The 13773-nt window shown below is 40.9% G+C and overlaps 1 long non-coding RNA gene across 1 annotated transcript; it reads left to right on the top strand.

Moving 5' to 3' along the window:
- Positions 1-7526: 7526 nt before the first annotated feature.
- LOC148848809 (uncharacterized) lies at positions 7527-11018 on the top strand. The gene is made up of 3 exons (XR_016100569.1): positions 7527-9484; positions 9580-9654; positions 9740-11018. It is a non-coding gene; the product is annotated as an uncharacterized LOC148848809 (long non-coding RNA).
- Positions 11019-13773: the final 2755 nt, after the last annotated feature.

Raw genomic sequence — 13773 nt, 5'->3', positions numbered from 1 at the left:
TTCTATTATCCTTTTCAATCTATCTCTATAGAGTCAAAGTCCCAAGATATAAGAGGTTTTCTCATAATCGACTCCTTTCTGAATGTACACTTTCACTATAAGCCAACCTTTATAGGTCTCAACATTTCGATTAGGGCCCTTCTTCCTCTTGTAGATTCATTTGCAACCAATTGCTTTCAGCTTAGGGGGCAGGTCTACGGGAGTCCAGAGTTCGTTGGTTTTCATTGAGTTCATCTCAACTTTCATGGCATCTACTCACTTAAGGGAGTCTATGTCCAACATAACTTTTGTATAAGTTATGGGATCTTCCCCACTGTTCGTAACTTCCATCAAGTAACTTTCTTGATCATAGCCGTAACGAACTGGAGATCTAGACCCTCGGATAGATCTTCTAAGTTGGGTGTTATTTGGAACCTATGGGTTATCTCCAACTACTCCTGAGCCCTTACATCAAGAACAATTTCCTGATGATGGTTGTTCAGGATATAGTATTCTTCCAAAAATTAGGCATTTTGACTAACAAACAACTTTTGTTCTCTTGGGTCATAGAAAAGATACCCTACAAAGATCCCTTAGGGTAGCCTACAAATAGGCCAATTTTCATGCTAATGACAGAAGGCCTTTAGAGAATTCATCCTATGATAATCCCTATATCTTTGCACTTATATTAATCTAGAGGGAACGTGAAAAATAGTTCCAAGGTCTGGTTTAGGTGATACCATAGTGGCTCCCACTGACTTTCATAAAGTCATATTTGAATGGGCCCATAATGGGCTAGGGTTCCCGCGGGGTTCCTCTTGGGAGGGAAACTGATAAGGGGCCCATCAAAAAGGGAGATCATGCAATGATCTATGGGCATCATGGCAATGATGTGCTTTCAGCTATGATGTTCACAGAGAGCTACATAAATTTAAACATGGGCCAAGCACTTATGGCCCATGAACGAATCACATTCATTCAACACATCACAAGCATACACACAAATTGATCCAAATCAATTCAAAACTTGTAAAACCCATATCCAATTAGGTTAACACATAATCAGTCCATTAATGAACCAAAATTATATAATAATTTTGTGTTGGTATATGGGCTAAACTGCAAAAAGAAGTTCGGCCCATATAGCAGTTCATGCTGAAATGGGTTGGTTTTTCTTTGACCTAACTTAAAAGGGGTTTCCATGTGAAGGCCGAATTGGTCCATGTAATGGGCCATCAATCCCCTGGCCCAAATTTGATTTTGATCAACTTTAAACATGACCTAAAAGAGGCTGTGATCAGACCCTAGAACCATAGGTTCAACCCAACTAATTTGGACCAAATCTAGGTCAAATTGGCCTAGGGTATGGTGTCCAAAACATGCATAAATTCACAAAATTAATGATCTAAAATTCTCCGACAAGATTCACAATCAAGACAGTAGATAAAAACAACAAATAATAAGCTAGGGCTAAAAGTGTGATGGTCCAAATTTGATATGGATAAACTACAACCCTGCAAGAATTCGATCCCCATCACACAATCAGCCTAATAAATCAAGAAATCACAGTAGAACAATTCTAAATTATATCAGAATATAATAATAAAAATTTCAGATCAATACGCCCAAATCTGAGAACCGATTTCTTAGAAAAACTGTTAACTGCTCAAATCGGATAAACTAGTTTTTGCCGATTTGAGTCTGGGTTTCAAATCTGATATGGTTCGGTTCAAGACTGAAACTTTGTCTTTGATACCATGGAAGGAAGGCTAGGATCCATCATATGAATGGATGAACCCAGCAAGATGGCTGGCAAAAATTCAAAAATTTTCTTAACCTTCTAGGAATCGAATTCCCTGATTTTTGAAAAACTGCATTTTTCTAGAATCTATCTTGCATTGAATTTGGATCAAATTTGAAACCAAACAAGAGGGAGATGTATACATGATACGAATTCCACAAATGAAGTTTTCAAGGTAGTAGTTCACGCCTAAATCAAAGCTTAATACCAGCTTCCACTAAAGATGGCACGGCTTGAAGTTGAAGGCAGTTCAACAATGTAGTTTTCAGCAAGACTACAATCCAACAACTTGGATCAAACTGGGGAGGTGAGAATGAATTTTCTTTTTATTTTTCTTGCAAAAAGTAGAGAAAGAATTGATCAAGATCAGTCCCAAAATCAGAGATTGAACTAGGGTTTCTGAGCGGCAAGAGGACAAGAGAGAATGCTGAATTATAGAGTGATTTGAAGCAGTTCCCCCTCTCTTTCTTTTATCTTTATGGAGCATCATTCCTAATTGAATTAGGATTTTAATGCAAATATTTATTTGGATCTCGACTCTATCAAGAGATAGATCGTATCCTCTTAAGAGAATGGGTGCTCCATACCCATATTCAAACCCATATTCACCCATGTCACATAATTGCTTAATCACATTAATGTGACATCTTGATTAATCAGTCATGAATGCTTAAATAGTCATGTGACATCTTTATTAATCATATTAATCATGGCCTTTAGTCCCATTAGCAATAAGGCTCATGACCCAAGAGTGTTGCTAGCTTATTTAAGTTTGATTTGTATGGCATGGGACCCAACAATGACCTCACATAAGCCCACATGGGTTCAACCCAGACTTTGTGAGAAGGCCGGGATGAATTCACTACCAAATGCAGTGAACCCCTGAGTTCATCATTATGGGCTCAAATGGACCCAACATTTACAATTAAATGATCATTGAATCCAACCATCCTATGAAGACCCAAGGATAATGGACTTAAGTGAGATATAGCCAATCAGGTAATCAACCCTTAAGGATCTCTTACACTTAACCTCTCAGCCCACAATGATCAAACACTACTCGACAGGGAAGGACCTCTCTCCTGACTGCAAGGTGCAGTGTCACACTCTTTGCTCGGATGGATCCCGGGAATTAAAACATTTTGCAAATATTTTTCTTCAAACATAATATATAAATATATCTTGCAAAACCAAATCTCAAATACGATTAAAATCCATGGCTGGAAATTTAGGTTTCCATCAGAGAGAGTGCAGTCTTGATCATTCACTTTATCTAACAAAGGGGCCGATCCTATCACTATGATCACCCACTTAAATGAATTCTCAAACTACCCCAAAATATCTAGGTTTTGACCCACAAAGGATCTCGCTGATTGGCACATCAAAGACAACCCAATCTAACACCCAATAGAGTATCATAATCAAGCTTAGGGGTTATGTGTAACTATCTAGTTTTGCCCACCAATCTCCAAGGTCTAGGGCATAATTGGAAAATGGTTCGGATCCAGTACTTTAATCAAACACACACTACATGTGCTTTGGGTCTAATCCTAGAAGTTGAGACAAGGTGCCCTAACTTCTTTGGCAGCACATCAATGTCAGCGTTGGCAGAATAAACTCCCCAAGTCAATCCAACAGCTGAGAGCATTCTAAACTAAAATGAGTCTCATAAGTTTCCATTTTAAGGGATAAATTCACAGAAACATACCAATAACAACATGAAACAAAAATGCACTTTTATTCATTTACAGTAAATGTATTTGTACATCAATCTAATTAGAGCTAAGGGCATACACTGTTTAACAGAGGAGTGGACCTTGACCTTTGATGGAAGAAGTACTAGCACCTCAACCAGAGCCAGAGTCACACTAACTTTCCCTGCTAGAGACACATCGGCCTATTCCTTTAAATTGTAGTTCCCTTGTTCACATAACATAGCTGTGTATGAGGCATTAGTATTAGGCTTGAAGGTTGCAAGGGGCTTTGGAGCAAAGAAAGTCAAAGTGGTAGGAGATTCTATATTGGTGATCGGACAGATGGATGACAGCCCCACAGTTAAGGAATTGACAATCTTCCTGTATAGGACATTGATCCAAAGATTAACCAGGGACTTGGATGTAATCTACAGCTGAGTAAAACACCAATCAACATTACCATTGAAATGCATTATAAACCATTAACAGAAAGTTTGGGACACTTGGTAGAAATAAGGATGACATAACAACAGATGATTGGAGATACGACGTTAAGCTAAATAACCCAACAAAGGTGATTCAAGACGGAAAGACACTATTAAGGTTCCAACTGGTGCACAGGGTATACCATAGATTGGCATATGAAGTTAGGACAAGATGCTTAGAGCTCAAAGAGGCAAAAGTGATCTTAAACAAAACCCACAAAACCTACTTTAGAGATATAACCAGCACATTGTAAAGTGATCTTGAACAAAACCCACAAAACCTACTATGGAGATATAACCAGCACACTGTATAAAAAGACTGCAAAGGTTTGGGTACTATTGGCCAAAGATAAAAACAGATGCTGCCAAGATCCAGAATGACTATGAAAAGTGCATCCCAAAAGCAAATAAAAATGAATGCCTTATAGTTGGTAAAGCGACTTGGAGGACCATGTACGTAGAATATATTGAGAACAACACCACATCTGCCGACCTAGTTATGAAAAGAAAACTATTAGCAAAGGCCAAAAGGTTCTACCTTCACAATGGAGTGTTATATAGAAAGTCCTACACCGAGGAACCTTTGTGATGCCTAGCCGGTGAGGAAATAGAAGAAGCATTAAATGCAACTCACAACTCTGAACCAGACCTACACCAGGGACAACAAACCCTACATAACCACATCTTACACTTAGGCTTCTACTGGCCTACAATGTTGGAAGACACCCAAAAGCATGTACGAAGGTGCTACAAATGCCAAGTACATGTAGAAAAGATACACCATCTAGACAATAACCTCCACCCCATAATTACACCATGGCCTTTCCACACGTGGGGGGACCGTCTTATAGGAAAAATACACCTACCTTCCCGGGGATACTGTTTCATCATAGTAGCCATAGGCTATTTCACCAAATGGGCAGAGGCCATACCTCTAAGAAGAATTTGTGCAGAAAACATTGTAAACTTTCTTAGACAACACATAGTCCACTAGTTTGGGGTCCCCATAAGGATTGACAGATAATAGGTTATCCATAAAGAGTCAAGAAGTCCAAGAACTGTTGGGACAATATGGGGCAAGACTAGGCACACTAATAACTTATTATCCACAAGGGAATGGGCAAGCAGGGGTAACCAATAAGACCTTGTTAAAGATGCTGAGTACGATGGTAGCTGTAAACCAAAAGGATTGATAAAAAAAGTTGTCTAAAACACTTTGGGCTTATCACACAACAACTAGAAAAAGCACATAGGCAACACCCTACTCCTTGGTATACGGCCGGGAAGTTGTTCTACTGGTAGAGATACAGAAAGTGTCTACCTGGGTAGCCTACCATAATGGTAATGAAGTTTCGAATAGAAGAGATGGATTAATTGCTCAACGACAAATTAGAATGCATAGAAGAAGGAAAAGAGAAGTCATTGTAGAAACATATCAAATACAAACAAATCATGGCTTTAAACTTCAATAAACTAGTAAAGCCTAGAAAATTCAAAAAGGGCAACAAGGTACTAAAAATAGCACTCCATGTCAGATAGGGTAAATCCGTTAGAAAATTTGCACCTAACTAGGTCGGACCATACATAATCCATGAAGCTCATCCAACTAGATGTTATGTACTGAAGACTGTAGATACAAATGAAGAAGATGAGACTGTGAATGGTCACAGGTTAAAATCATATCATGGTTAGTGATGTAAATTGTAACACTAAAATTTTGAAGGAAAAGCATGACACGACCTTACATACCCTGACAACCCTAGGGGCAATCTCACATACCCTGGCAACCCTAGGCGCAATTTTACATACCCTGGCAACTCCAGGAAGGCCCCGACAACCCAAGGTGTGAGTAAGGTGGTTAGGCTACACACAAGGGTCTCCTTGAAAGACAAAGGAAGTCTGGGTATAGGAGGCAGGCTAAAGGCTAGGGAAAAGAGGGGGATAGAATGAATCTTTCATTATGAGTTGGACCCCTATTTATGGGGATAAATCTAGAGGCCCCAAAAGGAAGGATCCAAAAGCGTTTGATTTAGTTGTTACAGAGCACTACTACGGTTTCTCATAATATATGTGTGCTACTTCCTTTCGTGGCTTTCCTAAACTGACGTGGCGTAGATGATGTCATTGTTTGTCTCACGTGTCCTTCTTAAGCCTACAAGGTGTCCTGTCACGTGCATTGTTTAATGATGTGTGTATTTCTTTTAGTTACTTCTGATTTGTGATGAGCTTGTACTTATCGCAGTTGTGCAGTATCTTTAAGCTCCTTGCAAGTTTGTGCGGGTCTAAAGCTCATTGTAGACATGCGATGAGTTTTGGATTCATCGCAGACATTCGTGTTGGACTAGTTTAATGCCTTTTTTGCTCTGATACTTTAAATGACCACTATGTACCTACATTAGCCCCCTGCTTATTGGTAAGTGGGAGCTTACTGATAAGTATTTTTGTCGTTGGGTTCACTTTGGAGGTCTGTGATAGGGTGATTAAAGTGGGAAATTGTAGGTGCTGTGGCACCTCAGCTCTTTGCACTAGAAGCGTTGGGTTTGGTAATTATTTTTGTTCTTCATGGGATGTGTAGTGGGCTTTGTGCATAAAAATTTAATTTGGGTAGGTTATTAGCCCCCCTACTTATTGATAAGTGTGAACTTGTCAATAAGAATTCTTGCCTTCGACTTATTAGTGTTATTTCGATGGGGTTTGGGATCATTTTTTGGGATACCTTTTCGTTCCCTCTATGATTCAGCCCCCTTGCCTTTATACAAGTTGCTTTCTGTTGAGTGGCATATGTGTGTTGAATTGGTTGGTGAAGTTCTCAGCCCCCCTGCAAATCAACAAAGAGTGACTTGTAGAAAAATAACTGTAATGGCTCGATTTGAGTATCCAGCCCCCCTTTGGTGAAAGGGAGTATGTCCATTTTGAAATTTGGCTCCCCTGTTTCACGATAGGGCAATGCTTTTCCGAAGACAACTAAAGTGGTGGTTTTGATTTTCAGTACCCCTGTCTTTGGCATGTCCATCGGGAAATACATGAAGCTGTGGTGGTTCGTTTGGGTGAAGTGGCTTCTTGCATCCGTTTATTAGTTGGATTGGTGGGGAAGCCGTTATGTACAGTTGACATGGCATTCATCATGTCGTTCTCATAACTGTCGTCTCGCGTTAATGCGCTGCAGAGATGCATGTGGCTTGGAGATTAAGTAGATTTATCTTATGTGGCGGTTGCTGAGGTGGCAGTCTTTTTGAATTAATTTGCTGATTGTCCCGCCTTTCTGAGGTATGTTTGTAATTTCCCTTGGCATATTTTTTCAGCTAATAACAGGGGAAAGGTAATCATTTCCTTTCATCTTCCCCGGTGTCATTTGGAATTCTAGACTCGTGCGAAGCCTCTCTAAAGGGATAGCGGCTGTGAATCGCTTGTGCTTCCTATTTGTCTTCCTCTTCTAAGACTTTTGTACCCCCGTTCGTGTGTGTTACACTTTATGACTTCTGTCCCTTTTTTATTTTCTTTTGTTGTCTACACTTTGTAATGGATCCCCATGCTTAAAAGAAGTATGAGTGTCCCTTTGTTAATTTTGTACGAGAAGTGGACACTGCCAAAATGCTTTCCGAGCGTGAGGCGGTGAGTATGGCCGATGGTGGGAAAGGTTTTTGGCCCCCTATTCCATTGGCAAGGAGTAGCAACGGCAAATTCGATACCATGGAGGGAGAGAGTTGATGTGTTTGTATGGTCGCGTGGAGCCTTCTATGTCGTTCCGTTGCCATGAGCCTATAGGCTATAACTGATGGGTCGAGGTCGCCTGTCAACTATTCTGACTCGGGCCATTTCATTCTGGATAAACCCATGTTCTACCGCTTGTTTCGTGATTACGGTCTTCTTCGATTTGTTGACTATTTTATGGATCTTCCCGGCAAGGAGGGGGTCATTTACATAGGTGATGTTGGATTCACACCTTCGAAGGAGCTTCTAGCGGGTTCGGCATCACTATCAAAGACGTCACCACTCTCTTGGTCCTTCTAGTAAGGGGTGCAGTCTTTGCTTGTCATTTGCAGTTCGCGGAGTCGATTCCTATGAATTTTTCTGTCTCGCATGCTGAATTAATGGAGGAGATCAGCAGTTTTTAGTCCCAGGTAGACAAATCAGCTGCTCATGGAAAGATGCCTTTGGAGGCATGGATAGTGTATTGGTACAAGGGAAAGGGTTTGGGTGATGTTATGGTTCGAAAGGGGGATGGGCAATGTCATCTTGCAGCATTTATTCTTTACCTTGCATCCCGTTTTCTGTTTCCCAGAGTTTTTGACTACGGTATGCGGGTTGTTTTGGTCCCTCGCTGCCGGTGGTCACCAATTATGGATCCAAGCTGCAGACGGCGTTGCCGGCCTGCAGCTATGTCTTCTCTCCCTTTCTCTTCATGTTTAAATGTGAGCGATTTTCGCTTTGTGTTACTCCTCGTCGACTGTCTCCTTTCTCTGTTACTATTGCAACCCTTGAGGGGGATGGGATTGAGGAAAATCTTTGGGTGTTTTCTGAGGAAAATGATGGCTTGGTGCCAAAAGACTTAAACAATTTTGCGTTGTTGAGATCGAGTTGTAGCGGTGGTCGCTTGAGGGTTTTGTATGGAGACCTTATGTGCACTTCATTCATCATTCCATGTCGTTCTTCATTGGGGTGGATGTGCCTGAGGGGGCTGATCAACAGTGCGTTGTCGAGGCTAATCATACTCTTGCCCATGTTGCACGGCTTGTTCTTTGGCCTGGTGTCATTGCATATTTGGATAATGCTAGGGAGGCTCAAGTGATTGCCTATCGACTTGACAGGGTACTCCGCCAGTTTGGATATGATGATTTAGGGTCACAACTTTTGCGTTCAGATGGCGAGGATGTGTTTTGGAGTTACCGAAATGACTTAGCTTTTCCTGGCATGATGCATTTTCCTTTGGCCGATTTCAAAAGGGTTGAAGCTTGCAGATCCTTGCATTGCGGTTACTTGTATTCGTTGTTTGGCGGGATGCAATTATTCAAGGCTGTTAACCCCTGTCCTCGGCACGTCATGGCTCCCCCTCTGGGTCATGTAGCGGATCAGAGGCAAGAAGATGCCCCTTCCTAGCCAGCTTCAAGATCGATAGTGGTTGAAGAGCGTGAATTTGTGGGCACTGTTCGGAAAGGTAAGCGTCTTGCTATTGAGGAGGGTCAGGGCAATTGACTTCCTATGCCTAAAAGGTCAATAACAGCATGGGTGCCATTCTCTGTGTGGCCATTGGTACCAGGGGAGGTTCGTCAAGCCAAGTCTGACGTTGTGTCATCTCGGGCTAAAGAGGGCCCAGGTAGGAGTTCGCCATGGGCATGTCCTGAGGAGTTCATACAGGATCCTCTAGCCTCAACCCCTGAGATAAGGGAGGTTTTCGATATAGAGTCACTACAGTTTGCAGTGCCGGTTCCTTCTTCCAAGGTTGTCTTTGTTCCAGTCGTCGGTGGGCGAGTGAAGAAGATGGCTCCCCCCGTCAACGTAGGAAGGAGCCTGGGGATGTTGATTTGGTAAGATTCTACAACCTTGTTATGTGTTTGGATTATTGTATTTGTTGCTATTCTGTTATTGACTTGTGTTGAATTTACAACATTTTGTATTGAAGCAAGTAGAGGCTGATGATGCTCAACCCAGAGTTGAAACTCCACTAGTCCCATCTAAGGAACTTGTGGGTGAAAAGGTATGTATGTTATGGGTACTTATTAGATTCTTTAATGTGTGTTTTATTCCATGATACTAATCGCATGTCATTTTCCTCATTGCAGGGAGTTTGCAATTTCAACCTCTTTGGCGTTCTAGTTTTGCCTATTATTAGACGATTAGTTGAAGATTTGCAATCGTTGCAGCCCCCTATCGAGGGGCAGGGAGCCCATGGGTAGTGTTCCAGTGACTTGGGGTACGTGAGGCTTGATGGAAAGGAGAATATTGATGACTTTGCTCCTGTCCGTTATATGCAAGAAGAGAAAGAAACTCTTGTGCGTCTGTAGGAGCGGTCCCCCAATAATCCGATGGGTCAAACCGGAGTCGGTCAAGAAGATCAGCTGGCGGTTAAGATGCCAAAGCATCTCCCTAGAGTTTCGAGAGCATTACTTTCAGTGCCGAGGAGCCGGTCCCTGTATTAGGGCAGTCCGTTAAGGAAGAGCAGCTACAGAGACCAACTATCATGTCATCTGAGCAAGTGCACGAGGCTACAACAACAAACTTTCTTCATGAAGAGAATATTGCACCTACTGGCAATGTGGAGTTTGAAGTTTGCGGAGACGTAGCGGCCGTGGACTTGGGGACTCAGCCTAAAAGCAATCCTATGGGTTCTGAAGCATCATCACTGCTTGTGGCTCTGTCACCTAACGAGGAGCTTGCATTGGTACGACGAGAACTCAAAGAGTACTGTGAAAAGCATGAGGTCGTGCCTCTCAGCTATGCTGTCGTAGATCCAATCTCTATTTAGGGTCTTTGCAGACACGAGAAATATTTTGTATCAAGTTCTGTGTTGAAGACCGCGGCTAGATCATACAAAAGGACTAGTTGCCACCTGGTGACATCCCTCCGGTAGTTATAAGGACATCATTGAACACAATACAGCGGTGATGAATTGCATTATGGACCAATCCATATATGAGCTTTCATGGTCTGAGTTTGCCTTTTGGTTGAGGACTTGTGAGTCATTTTCCACTCTGGGTTTCAAGATGGATCATATCGAGGAGCGGATTGTTCTTCTTGCCCATGTGTTTTGGAAGGCTGGTTACAAAGAGCTTCAACCCTCAAACGCTCAATCTTTAAAAGAGGTTCGCTAGTGCCTTAAGGTAGTTGAATCGAATTTTTCGAAGGCCACAGAAAAGTTAGTTTCCCTCCTCGATGAATGCGCTCGCCAACGTAAGATAGTGTCGAGGCAGAGTAGAAGGTATTGTTAGAGGTTGAAACACATGGCAGGGTTTGGCAAAGATCGCCCGTATGAGGAGTGAATGCTATGCAGCCTGAGATGTATATGAACTTTATGTCATGTAAAATACTCGGATATTGTAATGAAAGACTATTTGGTTTTTACTTTGGTGTAGTGCATTTTAAATTTCTATTGATTATAGCCCTCTCTAGTTTTTGCAACGCATAAATCAAAAGTAGGAGTGTTGATGGGTAGGTCTGACTGAATGTAACGCTAGTAGGCTCTCTGCGGGTTGAGTGCGGTGCCTGTAAACTATTTAGGCCCTTGGTGCATTTAGCAGTTTTTGGCCTCCCATTTTATGGTGGTGAATCCTATTGGTTCACTTCTTGTGTATAGTTTTTGGCCTCCCATTTTGTAGTATGTTACCACCCTTGGGTTTGTTGAGGGTTTTTGTTGATGCATTTGAGATTGTCGAAGCCTTATTGGTTAGGTCAGGATATGCCATCGAACTTCATTATGTTAAGAAGGACAACCTAGTAGTCATGTTTGTTGAAGGTGAAAAATCTAGCAAGAAAAAAAGGAAGGGTAAGAAGAGGCCTCAGAAAAAGGAAGGCAAAGTAAAAAAGCAGAAGAGAGACAAGTTATCTAATGAATGTCACTTCTACAAACAACCTGGGTACTGGAAGATGAATTATCCTCAGTATCTAGAATCCCACAAGAACAAAGAATGTAATTTCAAATCTCTTGTCATAGAAACCAATATATTGGTCAGTTTTTCATTTTGGTGTATTGACTCTAGGGCAAATCCATGCATATAACACTTTGCAGGGGTTCAAGGAAAGTAAAAGGCTAAATGATGAGGAGGTTGTGCCTTACTTGGGGATGACTGCAATTGTTGTAGCTACTACTATATGGTCAATAGATTTAATTTTTAGAGAAGAAATTGTTACATTAAAAGATTGTCTTTATGTACCTTAGAAGAAATCTGATTTTAGTTTCTAAGTTGTGTAAGGATAGTTATTTAATTTTGTTTAGTAATAAGATTACAATTAAATTGAATAACAAATTCCTTATTCACGGGGAATTTAAGAATGGTCTTTATGTTCTCCATCATTTTTTAGAAACAAATGTGATCGGAACCATATTGAAACACACCCCAAAGAAAGAACACATGATACAGATAATGCCACATGCTTGTGGCATGCATCACAAAATTGGTGAATGATAGTCCTCTAGATTTTCACTGTGGAAGATATACCAACTTGTGAGCCTTGCCTCTATGGAAAGATGGCAAAATGGCCATTTACGGGTAAGTCTGAAAGAACTACAGACACACTTGACCTTATACATACTGATGTATGTGGTCCAATGAGTGTTAGGACATGGAACCAACACTGTTATTTCATAAATTTCACTGATGATTATTCTCAGTATGGTTACGTATACCTAATGAGACATAAGTTTGAATCTTTTGAAAAGTTCAAGGAGTTTAGACAAGAAATCGAGAAATAGTTGGGGAGATAGATCAAAACCCTTCGATCAGATCGAAAAACTGAGTATCTCTTTGATGAATTCAGGGACTACTTTATGAGGTGAAAGCAATCGTTTGTAAGTGAATCTACAAGTGGAAGAAGGACCATGATGGAAATGTTGAGATCTATAAAGCTCGGCTTGTAGCAAAATGGCACACTCAAAAATGAGTCAATTATGAGAAGACTTTCTTGCTTATGGCCATGCTTCTAGAAGCTGGATCATCCAATTTGACTCAATAGTCAAACAATTTGATTTTAAGTAGAATTTAGATGAGCCCTATGTTTACAAAATGAAAGTAGGAGATAAGGTTACATCTATGATTCTATATATAGACGGTATTCTACTCATTAGGAATGATGTAGGAATGCTAACTACAATAAATGTATAACTTTCACAACAATTCTCCATGAAAGATATTGGAGAAGCCTCTTATATCTTGGGATTATGATAATTGGATTATCCTAATCTACTTATGTTAAGGTTCCCAATGTCTGAAACCCTTGAGTAAATAGAGGAAATGAGAGAGGTTCCCTATGCCTTAGTCGTAGGAAGTATCATGTATGCTATGTTGTATACTCGGTCAGGTATTGCTCAAGATGTTAGTGTTGTAAGTGGATACCAATTTTACCCAGGACAAGAGCATTGGACTGTAGTGAAAAAACATACTAAAGTGCCAATGGAGGACTAAAGACTATTGTCTTGTCTTCGATCGTAGTTCACTACAGATGGTTGGCTACACTAATGTCGACTTCCAGTCTAGCACAAATGATAGAAAGTCTATATCTGGATACTTTGGGACCCTGTATAGTAAGAAAAATAGTCCACGACCGAGAGCAAGAACATTTCCGTAAGTGAGGCAGCCTAATAAGTAGTATGGATGAAGAAATTCGGAGGGTCCTAGAGAGAAAGTGAGAGAGAAGAAAGCTTTCTTCCAGATCATATGTGCCTCTTGTTCACACAAAATCCGGAGGTGCTCTGAACATTAGATTCTAAATTCGTCTCCTCCACCTTTAAGTGGAGGTTGCTGCAACCAGAAACACTCCCTAGCTTAAGAACCCATCTAAACTTTGTTCTGTCGCATCCCTAATTGCTGGAAAACTCTCATTAAGAAACACACAAAAGTAAGTATTCTTTAGTTTTGCTAGGTTGCTTGAGATTCCGAAATGTTAGAGAACCATCATTTGCAATTTCTTCTTGACTAAGAGTAAAGGCAGAGAGGCGAGGGTCTTGGAGAGAAGGGTGCCTAATACCTTCCCTCTCCCAATCCTTGGGACTTAAAATCTGTTGGTTGTGTGCCTTTCCCATGGAAAATAGTCATTATCGAAGACCCAAATCGAGTTTTTCTAATATGAAAATGAGGGCCCATTTCCTCTAAAAAATGGGTGG

Source organism: Nelumbo lutea, chromosome 6, assembly GCF_056320005.1.
Source record: "Nelumbo lutea isolate HS-2025 chromosome 6, American lotus-T2T, whole genome shotgun sequence".
NCBI lineage: Eukaryota > Viridiplantae > Streptophyta > Magnoliopsida > Proteales > Nelumbonaceae > Nelumbo > Nelumbo lutea.
Note: the sequence above shows the minus strand (reverse complement) of the source record. Positions and strands in the feature narration are given on the sequence as shown.